Raw genomic sequence first — 16449 nt, 5'->3', positions numbered from 1 at the left:
CACTAGAGGGGCCAGGGCAGAATCACAGCCCCCAGGTGAGCCTTATTCCTGAAACCCTGGCAGGGAGGGGGTCCTGCCTTCTGGAATGGAGCAGAGTTACCCGAGTCCGGGATCTGAATCCTTCTGTGCCAGGCCGTCCCCGGGGCCGTGCCTGAGCATGGGCTGCGACCCACTGCGATGAGAAACCTTGCCCCCTGCTATGGGAGCTGCCTCCTGCGGGCCTGCATTTCTTGGGTTGAGCCTCTTTCAGGAGGTGGGAGGGGAGGGAAAAAAGGGGAAGGCATGCATGGGCCTCTGTGGGAGTGGGCTGGGCTGACCACGGGCGCGCTGTGTCCCTCCCTGAGCGCCCACTAGGGGGCAGCCAACACCCGGGCAGGAGCTCACCAGTCCTGGCCACGCATCTGAGATCAGGCCTATTTGTACAGACCCGTGAAAGCCGCCAACTGCCAGCACTACTGGAAATCACATTTCGACAGGTGTAAAAAGACGTTGTCGGTGATTTATTTTCAAAGTAAGTGGCTGGCAGCTGGCTATTCTATTCAGGGAAGCAATTTCTAATCTTTGCCATTAGATACTGGCCCGTAAAGGGGATTTGAAAGCTTTCTTTATGTCCTCTTGTTAAAGATCTGCCTGGCACGTGTTCACTCCTGCCAGCCTGACCTTGAAGCACGCTCACTGTGAGTGGGGATGCTGCGCGTTTGAGCTGGAGGGCCTCCTTGTCCAGGCCCGGTGCCCCTGGGAGCCCCGGGAACTGGAGGACACCAGGACTGCAGCAATCCTGGGCCCCTTCATGGGGCTTGAATAGTCCGGGCCTTTGAGGAAGGGACAGTCTGGAAGCACTTCTGTGACTATGTAGTCAACACCACTGGGAGGATCAGGCCTTTCTGAACATGGGTCCAATACACCCTGTTTTCCACGGGAGTCCCCCAAACCCGAGGTGGCCCAAGACCGGTGTGGATAGACATGGTGGACCACAGCTGCCACAGCACGATTCCGCTGCCACCCGGGCCCTCTGCCCCGCCCGGGAATCACAGTGCAAGGCCGGCGCCTGCCTTCTCTGGATTCCCAGACAGGAAGCAAAGCCAAGGCAGACCCACCCCGACACCCCCGGGAGGATATCTGAGAAAGGTCAGGAAGGGTGGCTGTTGGAAAGCTATGTGTTTCTGCAAGTTTGCGCGCCTCCTTCCAGCTAAGCAAGAGCAGTCAGGGATGCACTAGTCAGAGGTCAGGGACGTAGACCCCATGGCTGTGGAGTATTCCAAGCGACATGCTCGAGAGCTGAGTGCCAGCCCTTTCACTTCCCGGCCACGCGCGGGGAGGTTTGGGTCAGAACGCAAGCTCGTGTTCCGCACAGTGCCACCTCCCACGGGGGCCTGGTTCCCACAGCATGAGCGCCTGTGGTTAGAGCTCATGGACCCGACGGAGGCCCGTGGTGGGGAAGGAAGGGCAGCCTCAGACCCAGGCCAGGCCTGTTCCAACCGCTCCCACGAGAGCAGAACAGCCTCACGGAGGGAGTGGTCAATCGCACTGCTTTCTGTTTCCGAATGACTGGACTTGGAGATCTCACGGGGTGGGTTCTTTCCAACCACGTAGAGAACATTCGAGCACCATCCACTCATCCCTCACTCATTCTGCTGCCTCCAGGTCCAGCCTCTGTGTCAGACACGTCCCCGCCCATGACAGACCAACAAGAGCTTCGCCAGAGCCAGTCACTCTTCACAACAATCTTCACCACGTGGTGGTTCAAAGGCATCTTAAAAGTCGGGATCTCAGACCACCACGTGGCTTTCCACTTTGCACGTGGACATGGACATTTCGGAAGATGGGCTGTGTTAGAAAGGCGTGACTTCCCCTTACTGAGGTCACTTTTCCTTTCCTCCTGACGAGAGGCCTAGCAGACGTGCCCTACGCTGTGAGTTTCTCCAAGAGACCAACCCAGAGCTGTGAGCGGGTGGGCAAGGGAACCACCCCTGCCCTGGGGTCTGGCCCTTTATGCCAGCAGTGGCTTTCCGACTCCACCACCCTGGACCCGGCAGGGTGGGTCAGCTGTGTGTGCGGGAGCCGTAGGACCCTCCCGTCCTGTCTCCCAGCTGTCACCTGCACCTGCCTCATGACTTCACAGCCTCTGCCACTTGCTCGCATCAGTATTTCCAGACCGTGTTCTGCTCAGTGGACAAGCAAATGTCCCGTGGCTGAATACTTATGGAAACCTCTGTAGATTGTGGTCCCCCACTGCGGATCCAGAAAACATATTCAAAATGCACAGAATTCCTGCAGCGTGGAAACCTGTTCGAGGTCCCGTCACCCCAGGTGTCCTCGGGGTCTTTGGCCCAGAGCCATCCTGCATGCCTGCCCAGTGAGGGTGCCCCCTCTGCCTGCCCTGGCTCCCTCCCAGGCCATGCTCCTCCAGCTTGAGCAGCCGGCCTGCACCCCTTCTCGCACTCTCCCCTCCCTCCACTGCTGCCGTCCACTCCCTGACATTCCCCCGGCTTTGAAGGTCCTGGGCTGCGACATCCCATCGAGGCTGACTTTGCTCATCACACCTGTGTCAGGGGATCCAGGGGAGGGACAGACGGACAGCAGGGTCTAGACTCCCTGGGTCCTTTGCCAACTCCTAATGTTGGCTAAAGCGAGCTGTGTGTTTCCCTATTTGTAGAGCCAGAGGAGAAATCTCCATTGCCGAGTGCGTCTGTCCGCACATGTGTGTTTGTGTGTCTGTCTGTGTATCTACAGATGTATGTGTGAATTCATGCATGTCTGTGTCCGCGTGTATCTGTGTGTGCACACGTCTGCTGCCCACCTGCTCGTGAATCTGGGGCACACAGAGTTGGTCATGGCTTTCCTCTGACACGAGAAACCTGGTCCCCCAGGCAGCTTGAGTGTCCCTCAGTGCTGGCCACGTCTGTCGCATCCTCCCCGTGCCCCCTCCATCCTCCTGGGATGAGCTGGGGTGTCCAGGTGCGGGAACAGTGGGGTGCTGCGTTCCAATACGTCCTCAGGCTGGGCCCACCAGCACAGCAGCCCTGCCGGATGGCCCAGCCGAGGGAGCTCCGTCTCCGCACGTCCCAGGAGCCTGCCCTGCCGGTTCTGCGAGGAGATGCCCCAGGGGTTTCACAGTCAGCCCGCCCACTCTCCCCTCCCCCTCCGCTGGCCTCTCCACCTCCTTTGCTTCCAGTGGCGAGCCCCGGAGGGCCCCCCCAGTGCCCACCCCCAAAGTGGCTCAGTGCTGTCAGCGGCAAGATACTTACCCACTCGGCCAACACTTGCTGTGGTCACTTACATTTCTTGAAAATGGACTCTTCTTTCTCTCTCTGGAAACCTCAGAAATTCCTCTTTACCTCTGAAGTTCCAAAACAAGTATTTTTAAAATGCATTCTGCTATGAATTTGTCTTTTTCAACGGGGCCACACATCTCACTTGCAGGATTCCATGCAAAAGTAACTGGGGGACCCTCAGTTCAAAACAGGACAACAGTGTACTTATGGCTTCCAGACGAGGGAACTCTCCCTTCCTGCACAGCCTTCCCTGACCTGTCACGGTGCAATGCCATTCCAAGCAGAGAAAGACTGGAATTTTAAAGCACTTGCGTGAATGTTAGCATTCACCTTTCCAGTGCACGGGGCCAGCTTCAAATACAAAGACAAGTCGTTGAAAGTGAACTCGTGGTTCGTAGCTGGTTCGTGCACTCCTACCAGGACAGCAGAGATGCTGCGTGAAACCTGCCCCCCGTTTATGTTCACCCCCAGACGGGCACGTTCTGCAGGCACTCTACCTTCAGCCTGCTGGGAATTAAGAAGGACCGAGGAGAAGGCAAGATGGGTCTCCCCGCCCTTCCCACTCCTGCACCATCGGTTTCAGAGTACGTGGTCGCTGACACAGGGACATCCGGGTGAGAAGGGGCAGGATGGGGTGTCTCCGAGAAGGCCATTGCCTTCCTTCTGCACCTGGAGCAAGCCTGGGTCAAGGAGAGAGTGTGGCTTCTCAGAGCTGCCGGTGGCCCCCCTGCTCAGCCGTCCGGGTGACACGATTGCCTGTACCTGCCTTGAGTCTCTCCGAATGCCCTGCAGGCGGGGTCCCTGGGACGCTGTATGTGCGGGGGTTGCGACACTGGGGACGCCAGTTCTGCACGGGGTCTCTGCTCGCACACACTCCCATGTCCCAGGAACTTCACTGAGATCAAATTACTAAAGATTTCGAGATGGTGGCCTTAGCGTATTAAACGCAGGGGTCCCTTCCGCGCATCAGGCCCGTGTGACAGCAGGCCACACAGCCGTGAGGCCAGCCCTGCCGAGAACGGGGGGGCATTCTCACGAGCGGTCCTCTCTTCCTCAATTGATTATCCCTCCCGCCCCCCGATGCTTTCTCTTCTTCTGGAATGCTGGCAAATACACGAGGAGACTTCTGGTTCTTTCCCCTCTGACTTTCATGTCTTTGTCCCCATGAGCGTGCGGCAGGAAGTCCCTGGCCAGTTCTGGAACGCGCTCTCCTGTCAGGTCTGTGTGGCCAGTGAGCCTAGGAACTGAGAGGTTCCATCGGCGGTAGTTTTATAAAGCTCAGAGCTCTTTCGTGCTTTTCCAGAGCAAGCTTGTCCTGGTGTGTGGGTCGTCTATCTTCTGCAGCCCCTTGGAGTGGACACTTACAACTAACTCTAAGACTTCCATCTGCCGTGCAGGCTTTTCTCCGGGTGGAATTTGGTCGCTACTTTTTCACGGTGACGGTTCTCCAATGTCTGGCCGCTCTCGGGCTCAGCTCACCTGTCTGTTTGGGAAGCTGTGACTGGCACGTCTCCCCAGGTTTCTCGTTTGTAAAATACAGACCTCAGGGAGGTCAGTGCTTCTCAACTCTTCTTAGTTTTGGTAAATGTTGTTGGGTGGAAACATATTTATGGACACACAGTGAGTCAGCGTGGGGGGACGGGGCAGATGCCAACCGTGGCGGCAGCACTCCCCGGAATCCCTCCGGCGGCCTCATCTCTAGACGGGCCGGGCCCCGTGGCTCCTGGGCCCGCGACTCCGTCCCCATGCAGCTAACGGACCAGATGACCCAGATGGCCGTTTCAGGCTGCAACACTGCTTGATTCCTTGTGGGGAATCCCCAGACTTGAATGTCCGAGAAATCCCTTCCTACACACTCATTCTGGCAGGGTTCTAGAAAGGGACTCGCACACCCTCGTGCTCTGGATGGGAATGGAACTCCCGTCCGCGGCTTCCAGAGAAAGTCTCGACACAGAAGGCCGCACACAGCCGTGGCGATGCATGTCTCCAGGGGACACATCATTCATTTATTTTCCTTAAGTGGACCTCCTGATTTCAAAGGAGCCATTTCCAGAAAAGCCTGGGCTGAGCTCCAGTCTCGGCCTCTGCGGATCGGATCGGCGTAGATACTGTAAATTAGTCAGTTCTTGGCATTTTACCACAAGGAGGACGGCACGGCCTTTTCTGCTGGGCCCACAGCTGCCGTTTCTCAGCCGGCGAGCAGAGCAGGCGCCAGGTGGGGCCGGCTTCGCGGACCCGCGATCCCGTTTCTGATCTAGAAATAAGTCAAAGCGCAGAGATGTGCAAATACCTGCTGCTGCTAAAATCGTTCCGCGCGTCTCGGTGGTTTTCTTCTTTCCTTAAAGGCACCGGAGCTTCAGCCCAGGGATGAGGAAGTGAGAGTTCTGAATTGGTTTGTCCTCTTTTATTGGGGGAGGGTGGTTCTTTTTTTACGGGTTTCTGAGAGGGAAATCGAATTTCTTCCTCTTAAGAGGATCAGTTTTGCATGAAGCGAACTCCCTCTACTACAGCTACTCCTCCCACCGCTACTACTAATAATAGTAAATACTGGACTAAACCCCCAGAGTTTGCAGCGGGAAACCTGTTTCCTGGGCTCGGGGAGTCTCCAGCTTTATCTCCCTCGAGCCCTGGGACCAGGGCCGCCCCGACACGCTTTTCTCTTTGTCCTGTTACAAACATTCTAGAAGAACCCTGGATTTTCTGCTTCGAGCGCCAGGACGCTTTTGGGGGTGGTCCCTGTTCTGGTAAGTCTGGAGTCGTACTATTGAAAACCACCACAACAAAGATAACCTTTTGGTCTCCCCTTGTGTTGGGGACCTCAAAGCCATGACCCTGCATGGGAGGTGCTCAGAGACAGCACCTCGGTCCATGCTGGGAGGATTCAGGCGTCTGAGGGTTTGCATTCTCTGGTTGGTGCTAACATAACCTCGTATTACTACTTCTGTTGAATGCATATCAACTACATGCTATCATCTGGCCTTTGCAGGCTCCGGGGCATTTTTTCCCCCCAAGAGAGCACCGTTCTGTACATTCATCCAGTGAACACAAAACTAAATGGATCTGTTCAATGAGGGAGGGAGTGTATGTTCGCAGGTTCACCTGACCTCTGGCTGGAAATCTGGTGAATTTCAGGACGTGATTCACTCTGGGCCCCGAAGGCCCTGCTGTCTCAGGGGCACTGCCAGGCCCTCCCTGTTCCAGGAAAGGGCCCCATTCTCATGCGGGGGTCCCGCTGTCCTGCTGGGGGCCTGAGGTGGCACGGGCTCACCCCCGGCCAACAGCAGCACCCCAGGACGCCCCCTGGGTGGGTGCCTGGTGCAGGGCAGGTGGTGCGGGGCTGGCTGGCTGCTTGGCCACCCTCTGCTCCGTGCCCGTCTTGTCTGAGCCTCCTCACGTGACCCCATAACCCCCACGTCCCCGGCTCCGCAGCACGGCCCATTCTTCTCCACTGACCCCAAGCCAGAATAGGACATGTTCGATTGGTAGGTAGTTGTGTTTTCAGACTGAAAAATAACGTATTTTGATGATTTTTATGCTCTCCAAGCTAGTCATGACAGATGAGGAAAGGTGCGGGTGCCGCAGAAGGACCGAAAAGCCTCTTTCCTTGTAAAGCTAGTGGACGGAAGGCCCCACGTAAAAGCAGCAGGATGATGCCAGCTTCGCAAGCACTGAGGAGGGGTCAGACCACCCACCAGACGGGAACAGAAGAATCCAGGGGAACCACTCAAGCTCCTGTTGTTAAGAGCATCATCAGGGGAGAGAGTAACGAGGTGTAAGTCAAAACACGGGGTAAAGGGGGCAGTGCGGGAATCCCTTCCGAAGTGTTGTGGGCTCTGACGTGTAGACCCGTCGGAGATGAGAACACCCGCCCGAGATGCGCAAGACGGCTGCTCCCGACAGCTCTGGCGAGGCGGGCTCATCACGCAGATTTAACTATTTCTGACTGTGCATGGGATCTGACCGTCATAAAAACACAAAATACATAAGGGAAAGAGGAGGGGGCAGAGGGCTGGCGGCATGGTGGATGAAAGCCGTCCCCTTCCTGTGTGGCAGAGGCATCCCTGACCCCAGCCTTCCAGGAAGAGCCCCTCTCGGTATGAATGGAGGTGCTTTCCCTCCCCGCATCCTCCTGTCCCTTCCTCCCCCTGTCAGGTTCTCAAAGATGATGGTTATTGTAGAAGGAATTTGCCAAAGAAGAGCGAGCCCTGGGCAGACTCTGACTTCCAACCAGGAAGCCCATTTGAGACAGCAGTATCCAAAGTCAAAGCTTTCATCCATAAGAGAAGAGCATGGCGATCTAAAACAATAATCACTAAAAGGGCTCGATGCTCAAAGACCATGAGCGGGACATCACATTGTCTGTGAGTAAGAGACTGGAAGGACAACAGGTGGAGAACAGGCCCTGTCAGGAGAGCAAGGAGGACCATGGGGTTGTGGGCTCAGCACCCAGAGGCGGCTGGTGGCCCCGTGGGACAGGAAGGAACTGGCTGTGGCTTGCCAGGGCTGGGTTCCTGCCTGCCAGCGTCCATCTCACTCCCGGGAACCTGGAGCCCACACTCCATGAAGAGGAGTGACATTTGCCCCTTTCTGGACGCTGACCAGCAGGCACCCCTCAACTGCCCTCATGTGGCTTGTCACATGGGAGAGGCTCACAGGCGTGCCCAAAGACCATGTTCAGCTTTTCTCGATAACCCCATGTCGTCCACAATGCTCCTGAGTCCCCAGAACAATGGGTGAGGCCCCAGGCACCCCAAGATTGAGCCACGGAAGGAAAGAAGAGTCCTGGTTCATTTCATATCCACTTGACCAACCACAGGGTGACAAGATTAAATACGATTCCAAGTGTGTTGGTGAGGGTGTTTCGGGAAGAGATTAGCATTTGAATTAGTGGGCTCCCTGAAGCAGATTGTCCTTCCCTGTGTGGGTGGGCCACATCTAATCAGAGAAGCTGGGGCTGAGGAAGGGAGGAGAAGGTGTTGTCTGAGAACGAGGCCCACCTTCCAGCCCAAGCTCTCGAGGGACAGGTTTTAGGTTTTGTGCAAGTTTAAACTCCCTGTGTTCAGAGGTGTGCTGGCTAGTTTGGAGGTAGGGCCGCAGAAGGACACGCAGCCGGGTTCACACAGACCAGGAGCTGGAAAGCCAGGCGGGATCTGACACGAGCAGTTACATGCTGGCAAACTGGTGGAGAGGAGCAAGGGGCCAACCCTGCTGGGCCTCTGGGGGGTCCTGGCCACAGAGCGGACCCGCCTCTGCCATGGTCGGGAAGTTCAGTGACCCAGAGCAGATGCACCCACCTCCACTGAGAGCCCTCACCTCGGCCTCCGAGGGCACCCACCTCCACTGAGAGCCCCTACCTTGGCCTCCGAGGGCACCCACCTCCACTGAGAGCCCCCACCTCGGCCTCCGAGGGCGCCCACCTCTGTTGCGATTCCAGGCCAGGAAACTGTCAGCCTCAACTGTGTGCTTCAGGGAAGGCTCCTCTGGGTGGAGAACGAGGGACCAGAAGATGCTACCAGCAGCACGGCTGCGCCAAGCCCTGCTCCGACACTCGTGCAGCGGCTGCCGGGTCCTGTGAATATCGGGACGTCCGCTGAGGCTGCTGCAGAGAACCAGGGGATGCCCCACAGCACTGCTGAGGGAAGCAGCAGACAGCACAGCAGGTCCCCATCTGCCCTGAAAGCACAGGTGTGCCCCTCATCAAACTGAGATAAAATTATGCCCAGAATCCCACGGCAAGGAAGTTTGAGGCAAGTGGTGTCACTTCCTGGCCTGTGCACGCTGGGACAGTGGAGGGCATGCTGAGCTCCGTCCATCAGGACCCAGCAGGGTTCAGGGCACAGATGCAGCAACTTCCAAACCAGGCCACGTGGGGCACACCTGCTCCCATCTCCTCCCCAGGGCGCAGGGTCTCCTGTGTCTCCCCACGTGGCCAACACGCTCAGTGGGCTCTGTGAACGGGGCTGGCAGGGCTGGGGAATCACCAGCCGCAGAAGCGTTTCCGTGGGAGGCCCACTGCAGTCAGTGTCCGTGGCTCTCCCTGGCGTATTTCCCACTGCAATCAGCTAGAGCAGAGCCCAGGCTGCTCGAGGTCTGCTCAGTAAACGGAGCTGTGGCAGCGACTGTGAGTGCACTCCTGCTGTCTGTTAGACTTCTGATGGTGCAGACAGGAATGCGTCACGGGTCCTGCAGACACACTTCAATCCTGTCTGTCTGCAGGGAGTGTGGGTGTGCGTGGGGCGGGGGGCAGCTCAGGACATCTGTACCAGGCGTGGAAGGCAGGCAGCAATGGGCGTGTGGCTCCCCCCCTGCTAACACCTCCCCATGTTCTGCACACACGGTCCTCACCTCCAGGTGAGGCCACTCAGCCCCTTGGGCCTGGCTCATTCCACACGCATCAGACGACGGAGATGTGCCTCCTGTCCTCGAGACTCTGCCAGTCTAGCAGGGAGGACAGACTTCCAAAGGACAAACGTGAGCACGGGATCCCTGCTGAATTCGGAGTCGTCTTCACAGAGACGGTAGCATTTTGTCCGGAACCTGGACGGTAAAATCAGCCAGAAGATGCAGTGAAGGGGGTCCTAACCCAGGGTGGCTGCGCCTGTCGGGGCGTTAGGGCGAGGCTGCCGTGACCAGCAGTCCCCAGTCTCGGTGGGCACACATCATCATCAGAGGGTGATCCAGTTGCACACCCCCCTCCCCCGAGGATCAGCAGGGGCCCTGCCTCCTGCTCTCAGTCCCAGACCTGTGTCACCGCCAGAGGAGAGGCAGCTCTGCAGAGTCTCAGGGCGGCAATTAAGCCATCGCCTGGAACCAATCTACATCGTCACCTCTGCTGGGGGCTGATCAGTTGGCTATTCACACAGCCCGACCTGGCCACGAGGGCCAGGAAGGTAAGCCCTCCCCGAGCCCCGAGCCTGGAAGACCGAGTGGGGGGACCAGTTGGCAAACAACACTGTTTGCCGCTGGGGCCTAGGTGGCGGCCCATGTATGCATTTGGGGAAGAAGACACAGGCCAGAGGGCTGGGTCTATGCAAGATGAAGGTCAGGAGGTGGGTGGTATTGGAAGAATCCCCCCAAATAGACCCTGATTCGTGCAGAGGCCTCCACTGTCAATCCCTGTGGACGTCCCCTCCTGGTCATGGCGGTTCCTGAGGCGCGCTCAGCTGCAGGCCTGCCGCGGCATGATGGGGGGGTCCGTGTGGAGCCCACAGTGTGTGCAGAAGGCAAGAGCCAGGTCCCTGGTAGGCCAGTCACTGTCATACACCAAGGCTGGGAATTACAGAAATGCCCATGCACAGTACCCAGCATGTAACGCTCGTGTCCTCCCTAAGACAAAACTACTGTCTGCAGTAACCACGAAACGAAATAGAGCTCCCACACGAACCGAAGTCTGCACATGCCAAACACATTGCACCCCACCCTTCCGACTCAGGGCCCTGTTTGGAGTTTCAAACACAGGTGCAAGCCGGGAGCTGGTCACCCTGAGCGACGGGGCCCTGCTCATTGATTCTGTCACTTCGTGTCCTGGTGCATTTCCGACCTGCTGATGAGACCCAGAAACATGTGGCACCTCAGCGCTGGGGACCCCGGGTGTGCCTGCAAAACCGAGATGAATGTGCACTTGAAGACTCTCTGAATCTGCGCAGGGCCTGTGAAAGGCTGGGGACCGAGCACGTGCCAATCAGCAGCTTACGTTCACATCATCTCAGCTCCGAGGACTGAAGCAGTTATTTCGGATTTGTACCAACAAAGGTTTTAGGGGAAGGGAGCATGTCACCAGTGGCGTGGTGTAGAGCTCCTACTGTGTGGTGACAGTGGAGAGCAGGCCCACTCTACATCATCACGCTGACTATCGTGTTTGAATTCTCTGCCGTCTACGCACCTGTGTCTCCCGCACCGGGGCGTCTGCCCCCACAGCCCTGTCGAAGGGACTCGGCTGCCGTGTGCTCCCTTCAGCAACCCTACAGTCTATCGTGTTTGAATTCTCTGCCGTCTACGCACCTGTGTCTCCTGCACTGGGGCGTCTGCCCCCACAGCCCTGTCAAAGGGACGCGGCTGCCGTGTGCTCCCTTCAGCAACCCTACAGTTTCTCACCCCGAAGTCCTGCCAAACTCCAGCCTAACGCTAACATTTCCAAAATACAGCAGCGTGTCTCAGGAAGGAAATGTGAAAGGATTCAGTCATGAGCGTCGTGAGCCAGCAAACTTCCCTCCCACCCACACCCCCAAGTCCCCGTGGCGGCACACACAGCAGGGGCCCTCCCATCATACAGAGAGGCAGGAGGACTGGCTCACGTGTGACGCTTGGGGTCTGGGTGCCAGCTCTCTGTTTCCTGGGCTCTGCACGAGTGCATGTGGTTCTGGGTCCCCTCGAGGGTTCCCTGCGTGCCTCACATCCCATCACGGGCCGGGAGCCGCCCGCCAGGGAGGGACGTGTAAATGAACAAGGGCTCCACTCACCTGGCCCCAACGTCTGGAGGGTCCCCCACCTGGCAGGGTGCATCAGCACAGACCCTGCAAAGATGAGGCACCCGCCATGCCCCCAGTGATGCTGAAGAGCAGTGATGCTTTACGTGGACACTGCCAGGTCTGTCTCTGGCAGGGACGATGCGCCTTGTTTCACGGTTGGACAACATTCTGGTCAAACCAGGCAGAGAGCTCATTAACCACTTCCCATCTAACCCGCTCAAGGGCTGCAAGACAGTAGGAAATTCGAAAAAATTCTGTTGGTGGGATTAGCTGCCTTTGGAGAGAAACCCTGAGTTCAGTGGGGATACAATTTTCCCCAAATCTTACCGTCCTGCAGATGTGGAGCTGGGCGGACGTCTGAGGAAGCACCGAGTGGGGTTCGCCCTGTACTCCTTCCTCGGTGGCATGGAACCCACACATCTCACTCAGGCCAAGGACCCTGAGCAGTGACAGTGAAACTTCGATCCCAGCAGGACTGAGGCACATTCCACCTGTGAAGTAATTCATAGTCCAGGCCGAGCCACAAGTGCCACCAACCGTAGGTCCCAAAGGGCTATGGCTAAAATCTGCCCAGGGACACCCATCTCCTGACCCGTCTCATCTCGCCTTTCCTGACTAAAAATGCTTACAAGATTTTTAACCATGAAGTCAGTACCCCAAGGGGAAGAAAGTCCATTTGCTTTCCCCTGTGTAAGACCCAGGGTCACACAAAATACTCCATGAGAGGTAGCTTCCAAGTTAAATAATATTTGAAGAAAAGGGAGTGGCATGTCCCTGACCACCTCGTAGGATGGTCACACCTGCCCGATGTTATGAGCCGAAGACCCCACACCCACGGCACGGAAGCACCTGTTACCCCACCCCTGAGCAAAGGGAGTCATTCCATGACAACTTTTGCATAATTGTGCCCACTGTGGACCAGGACTTCAAGTGTGTAATTATATAAATTAAGAAGGCACGGCCCCTGGATCAGATAGTTTATCCTTAGATTCACGACTGTATTTGCTGAGAACAGTAAGGCATGATAAAGATGGTCCCACAGTGCTTAATCTGAACTTTTGCTGGAAGCCATGTCTACCACAACCAATTCATTAGGAAACCCAAAGTGCTAGTGAGGCCTTGGGGAGGAAAGCTGCTGGGTCCGGGGGCTGGGGGGCTTGGCAGAGGGCAGCTGACCCCCCTGAAGCTGAGCTGTCCACCTCAGAGTTCCATTTCACCGAAATCGGCCCATTCTGGTATTGTTGACTGGGAGTAAGGGATGCATCCCCCCCCCTGCTTATGCAGGCCAAGCCCAGGTGACTGAAAAGCAGCCTCCCATATGGGGACCCCTACCGACGAACTTCGACAGAGAAACGAAGCCAGTGACCACGTCATCCAAGGATGCATCAACTCTACGTCCCCTGACTGCCTACCCGTGTAGCACACAGAAGACCAGGAGCACCAGCGCCCCTACTTCGGAAACAGAATGCTGACTTTCAGAAAAATGAAAATGATTTAAACCAAATTGCATACCTGACATCTAGCTTGTAAACATCCTTGAAACTTGGCAAAAATCAGAGCTAGCTGCCCGTGAACCTGCACCTCTGTGTGGACTAGAGGCCCGAGCGCATTTTCAGATGGCTGCCCACGGGCAAACACATCATCTACACGCCTGTCTGCATGGCTCCTCGGTACCCCATTTGGGCCCCGCGCAGAGAACACAATGAACCGATGGTGGGGATGGGGGTCACCAAAGACGAGCCCAAAGAGACGCTCACTCTGAGGCGGGCATTCATTTTAAACATCAAACACCAGGAGGGGAGCGCAGGCGGAGGCCAGGTCGGCCGGTCTGCACTGGAGGTGGTGTCACCTAGGCAAAGTCGTCTCCGGTGTCTACCCACTCGAAGGACGTCAGGCAAGGTCTGTAGTAACCAAAGTACCCTTCTAAATGACTGCTCCGGAGCGTGCCACCAAGCAGGTACAAGACAGCTAAGAGGAGGGAGACAGAGGGGCCCTTATCAAGCCCTGGACCTGATCCTGACGTCACACCCCAGCGAGGGAGAACCCACTTACAGACGAGGAGCGGGACACTTAAGCCCACCTCCTCCAGCGAGAGGAGCCTGCACGAGACCTGAGTGATCCGACTTAAATCCACCAACAGTCACCAATGCCATCGGCTTTTTAGGGAAATGAGACTCCGCTCATTTGGAGTCTCCAAAACCCTGTCCTGTCATCCGCTCCTCCTGCACTAAATCAAGGCTGGAGTGTATACAGTGCGCGATGCCCAAGGCCACTCAGGAAAGACACAGTGGCTTCCTCCTCCGTCTCTCAGATCTCCTGCTCTGGGGGAGCCTGGCCGCCGTGTCATGAGGACACTCGAGCAGCCATGTGGAGAGGCCCATGGGGGAGGAGCCCACCACCTCCGGAGCAGAGCCTCTGGCCCCGCTTGAGCCTTCAGATGACTGCAGTCCCAGCCAACTCCTGACTGCAATGGTAAGAGAGAGATTCGAGCCAGCTGCTCCCAACTTCCTGACCCATGGACACTGCAAGAGATCATCAATGACTATTTGCATTTTATTTCTTTTTTAAAGATTTTATTCATTTATTTGAGAGAGAGAGAGCACAAGCAGGGGGAGGGGCTGAAGAAGAAGCAGGCTCCCCACTGAGCAGGGACACCCCCCCAACCCAGGGCTCGATCCCAGGACCCTATCATCATGACCTGAGCTGAAGGCAGACGCTTAACCCACAGAGCCACCCAGGCGCCCCAGCTATTTGCATTTTATATCACTAAGTTCTGGGGTGACATTTTGCTCAGCAATACATCGTTAAGACACATCTAAACCTCTTTCTTTCCAAATATGTAATCCAGTGATGTCAGGCGTTGGTGAGCTCCCTGCCACTAAAATTATGGTGAGCAAATAGCACTGCCAATTCCACCAACTCGTGACCGCAAGGCAGGACCCTGAGGAGCGTAGCAGCTCCCAGCTTGTGAGGAGAAACACCAACCATCTGGCATCTTCCAGCCATTGGCTCTCTCTCATCATGACCTCCTTCCCACAGCACCCTGTCTAGATACTCAATTACTCAATTGCCCCCCCCGCCCATACTTGTCTTCTCCGTAGCCTTTCTGATACTTTTGTTTTATACACTCATTGATTTCCTCCGCTAACCCACCTAAGCCCAGTATCCTCGGTGCCTGAAACGGTGCCGTGCACATCGTAGCTGGCCAGTAAGTACTGGTTGAGCACATGAGGGAGACTACAGGTTGCCCAAAGTATTTAGAAGAGAAAACACAAGCTCTTCTGTGTGCTGGAGCAGAGCATGGAGGGGAGAGAAGGGGCTGCTTACATCGGTGAGTGTCTTACTCCATCTCAACACAGATCGAGACGTTCGGGATGGGTGAGACAGCGCCTATCTGTGCGCTATTTACGATGCACGAAGCATTCTAATAAACGTGGCTTCGCTTGACCTTCACCACATCTGTGAGCTAGAGCAAGAATAAGCTAGCTATTGTTGTGTTGCAAACCACTCCAAACTCTAGTGGCTTCAAACAGCATGTACTGAGCTCCCAGTCCAGCTGGGCAGCCTCTATGGCTGGGAGTTGCCAGGCGGTTAGGGCAGTTTGGACTGTGCTCTCCTCTGTGCCTCTGGACAGCTGTGGGTCACTAGGCAGTGTGCTGGTGGCCCCCAAGAGCTGCCAGCTGGACGCCTCCATTCTCCTCCTTGCAGGCTGGCCAGGCTTACTCTCAGGCCACAACGAACGAGGAGGAACGAACAGGGGTGCCAGCCTCCAGGGGCCCAGCCTCCAAACTGGCTCCCTGTCACCGCTGCTACACTACGGAGGCCAGAGCCCGTCACAAGGCCCCACAGTGCACGGTGTGGGAAGACACGCTCTACCACTCAGGGGCAGGGCTGAAAAGGGACCCTGGAAAGGGCGTAGGTGCAGCGGAGGGAGGGGCAATTGGGGCCAATTTCACAATTGATCCCTCACATTCACGTTTTACAGAAAAGGGAGGCTCAGAGAAGGTGGAGGGCCTTAGGTTGCTTAGAGACTCGAATGTGCATTTTCTGCCCCCTATTCTCACTAGTCAGCTCCCAGCGCGGGGCTTGTCCCCTTCCCCTTCTCGAGCAAGCAGCCGAGGGCTGAGTGTTTGCCCCGGGCCTCTTCACCTCTGCTTCTAGCGGCGACTTGGACCCATTCCACTGGGGACCGACCACAGGCCCACAGGCCCAGAGAGGCAGAAGGTGTTTCTGTTGAGCGAAAACATCCATCTTTGGTTTCAGTGTTGATGCCACGCGAGCAGTATGGTGCTTCTGGCATGAACAGGATGGAATTCTCCACCACAGATGGTGCAGGCAGGCCTTTGTTCTATGGCAGTGATGCTCGGCTGGCACCCTTCGCGCACCTCAGAACTGTGTAGGAGCTCTGGCTCTGGGGACGGTGAACCGCGAGGCCAGGCAGACATGAAGACAGCGGGTGACACACAGGAAGGTCCACACTCCCTTCAGAGCTCGTACAAATAGGAACAGAAAAAACCACTGGAGTCTGACCCACCCACAGTGTCCTTCCATTGGAAAGTTCCGGTGCAGTGAGGTAGGCCGCGAATGGGACCCAAAGAGCAGATGTTTTGTATGGTGCGGAGGAAGACTCGAGGCTGCCTGTCCCCTTTGTTGGCCAACTAGAAAGAGATTTAAATGTAAAGCATCAAGTTTACTAAAAATGGCAA

Source organism: Ursus maritimus, unplaced genomic scaffold (genome assembly GCF_017311325.1).
Source record: "Ursus maritimus isolate PB19 unplaced genomic scaffold, ASM1731132v1 scaffold_34, whole genome shotgun sequence".
NCBI classification, from domain to species: Eukaryota; Metazoa; Chordata; class Mammalia; order Carnivora; family Ursidae; genus Ursus; species Ursus maritimus.
This window is presented reverse-complemented; position numbering follows the sequence as displayed.